The sequence below is a fragment of the Macadamia integrifolia genome, unplaced genomic scaffold, assembly GCF_013358625.1.
Source record: "Macadamia integrifolia cultivar HAES 741 unplaced genomic scaffold, SCU_Mint_v3 scaffold784, whole genome shotgun sequence".
NCBI lineage: Eukaryota > Viridiplantae > Streptophyta > Magnoliopsida > Proteales > Proteaceae > Macadamia > Macadamia integrifolia.
Window position 1 is genome coordinate 260,977 of NW_024870538.1, and position 3,368 is coordinate 264,344.

A 3,368-nucleotide genomic window follows, 5' to 3' on the forward strand; every position below is an offset into this window, starting at 1 on the left:
CAAATCTGAGTATATTTCTGGCCTTCCATCTGGATGAGATCTCTCAATATTGAATAACTTATTTTGATATGCCTCGTCTCCGAAAACGTCTTCATTCATTCCCTCCTCTTCCTCATCATGGCCTTCCAAAATAGTGAATTGATTCCCAAAATTAATTGGCAACAGAACCATCACTTCCTTCGATTATATTCAAATTTAAATTCAATTATTATTATTATCATTTATTTATTTATTTTTGTTAGTAAAAAGCATTCTGATCACCAATTTTACCAGCACCTACTCCGGAAAGCACGAGTGATGATTGTTTGCAGCGGGTGTGGTGGTGTGGCGAGCATCAGATGGCCAAGACGACATTGGTATAACCTTGATGTCGTTCTAGGCATCGGATGCTTGCTGCATCACCGCATCTGCAGTAGAGGATGTTTTCACTGAAAAGAACACTAACATCATCTCCAGCCATCAGTGAATCTGCCTGCCTCCTTGCCTCAGCCACCTTAATCGTCTGATCTCCTCCCACAGCCGCCCTTGTAGTTCCGGACCCCACTATTCCTTTTGTAAAACCTATTTGTCCTGTAATTATTATTATTATTATTATAAGCCAGTAAAATAATAAATTAATAAGGGAAATTGGGATGTATATATTTAATGTCGGGGTTAACATTAAAGGGTAGTGGAGTTGACAAGTTATCTTCACCTAAGGAAGTGTGTCATTTTTAGTTCGACTCCTCTTGTCACTTAATTTCAAGCTACTCACATGGGGTGTTCAGTGATTTTCACTGCTTTCCATGAAAAATGAATATTGATTCTCATTCAATTCCAAAATAACCCGATTCATGTAGTTGTGGGTTAGTATGGATACACGGGAGTAACATGGATAACTATCGTCTAATCAAAAGAAAAAAAATCCGGGTATTTAAACAGAAAAAACAATACTAAGTCATTTAATTTTTTTCATTTTATATTGATATATGGGTATTTTTAATCTATTAATAGGCTGGCTTGGTGGAGAATCGAATATGTGATTCAAATCGTATCCAATTTTCTGGGTTTTTAATACCTCACTAATAAAAAAAACAAAGAGAGTCCCAGGCTTGCTTCAAAGTCCACAGAATATAAATGATAACATGTTCAAACAAGAGAGTGCTTCCATCTTCCAAAACTATCAAAATCTGAAACCCAACAAGCCATGGAGAAAGCAGAAGTGATCCCAGAGGTAGTCTTGAGTTCTGGACATAAGATGCCATTGATAGGTTTGGGAACAGCAGGCGACTCTATCCCTCCAAATCTTATTTCTACTCTTGTCCATGCCATTAAGCTCGGTTACCGACATTTCGATACTGCTTTTATCTACGTGACTGAAGAGTTCGTCGGTCAAGCCATAGCCCAAGCACTCCAAGAAGGCCTCATAAAAGATCGTAGTGAAGTTTTCATTACTTCAAACTATGGTGCTCAAATGCAGATCATAATCTTGTCCTCCCTGCACTCAAGGGGACACTCCAGTTAGTATCTATCTCTCTATAGATCTTTTAAGGAAACATATTTTTTTTTTTTTACAATAATAATCTGTCTATTATATTTATCTAGAATTTGTTTAATTATGTTGTAATAGGAAGCTTGGGTTAGATTATGTGGACCTATATCTTGTGCACTGGCCTGTAAGATTGAAAGAAGGAGCTGCCCTCAATTTTTCTGAGGAGGACATTCTTCCCTTTGATATGAGAGGGACATGGGAAGCCATGGAAGAGTCCTGCAGGCTTGGTTTAGCAAAGTCCATTGGTGTTAGTAACTTCTCCAGCAAGAAGCTTTCCCAACTTCTAACTTATGCCATCGTACCTCCCGCCGTTAATCAGGTATATATATTATTGGACAAATTTTCTGGGCACCAAATGGAATCTTGATCCGATTAAAAAGGGCATTTTGAAAAATACTAAAACCTAAGAGGTATTTCACTAATTATTTTACCCACCCTTGATTTTGATGTATCATCATTCCATTATGTTTGTATTTCACATAGGGGTTCTCCCTTTAGTCCTGGCTCTGGGCTATGCACTGCACTCTACTTTTCTCTTAATTAAATTTTTATTCATCTTAAAAAGAAAAAAAAAAAAGAGTATCTACGAATCAATAGGGAAAGGGATTATTCCATTTCAGAACTTGCGATTCTCCCCTATACTATCACAATTTTTTTTTTTAAATAAAAAATACTATAAGCATGGAAATGCTTTTGGTCACCAAATAGCAACTGTGATGATGTGGTGACTAAATGAAATTGAAATATTGAATTAGGTTGAAATGAATGGAGCATGGGAGCAGAGGAAGTTGAGGGAATTCTGCCGTGAAAAAGGGATCCATGTTTGTGCCTGGTCGCCTCTTGCAGCATATGGATCTAATTGGGGTTCAACTTTGGTAATGGAGAATCCAATTCTCAAAGATATTGCCTTGGGCAAGGGAAAAACTATTGCACAGGAATTAATTAAGGAATTAAATTAATGGGTTCATAATAACTTGTACGTTTTTTTTTTTTTTTTTTGAAAAAAAAAACATCAATAGTATTGTTTTGACAGATCTCATTGAGATGGGTATATCAGCAAGGAGCAACTCCAATTGTGAAGAGCTACAACGAAGATAGGATAAAAGAAAACCTCCAAATCTTTGATTGAGAACTTACACAGGAAGAACTGGATAAGATAAGCCAAATTCCACAAAAAAAAAGGGCTTATAGCAGGAATATTTGTTTCGCAGCTGCTTTCTCCAAGTGGGCCTTACAAGTCGTTGGAGGAATTTTGGGATGATGAGGTCTAACCATACTTAGTTTCCTCCCACTAGAGGCACAAGGGAATTTGAGGAACACTAGCGATGAAATTAAAGCTCAAATTAGATTTTATGTTTTTTTTTTTCTAAATTTAATTTATTTTCCATGTATGGCAAGTGAATTTTGAATTATGATTCTTGTCCATCTTCATGGACAAGAGTAGGATTGAATTCATATCTACGATTTAAAATCTGTCAAAATTGATCCAAAAAGTGGAACAATGAAAAAAGTCAGATTCAGATTAATTCAGGAATTATTAACTAATTATATTTGGCGAATTTGAAAGCCAAAAAAAATAAAATAAAATAAGGTAAATATTTTTTAATTTTTATATTAAAATTGTGAAAAAATAAAAAAAAATCTTCATCAATTATCTTAATTGTAGTATGCAAGGCAATGACTGAGAATTGCTTGGTCTTGTGGTCCTCGTGCCTAGATATAGGGACACGGGAAATTATTGCCTAGTTCTTGTGACAGCAACAATATCTTTTATATTGATTTACTTGCATTTTCTCCCATTGGCTATGCATTGGTACAAGGTGCAAACGTCCCATAA

At 35.7% G+C, this 3,368-nt stretch overlaps 1 pseudogene; it reads left to right on the plus strand.

Annotated features, from left to right (window-relative positions):
* Window positions 1–1,186: 1,186 nt before the first annotated feature.
* LOC122069975 lies at window positions 1,187–2,802 on the plus strand (annotated as a pseudogene).
* Window positions 2,803–3,368: the final 566 nt, after the last annotated feature.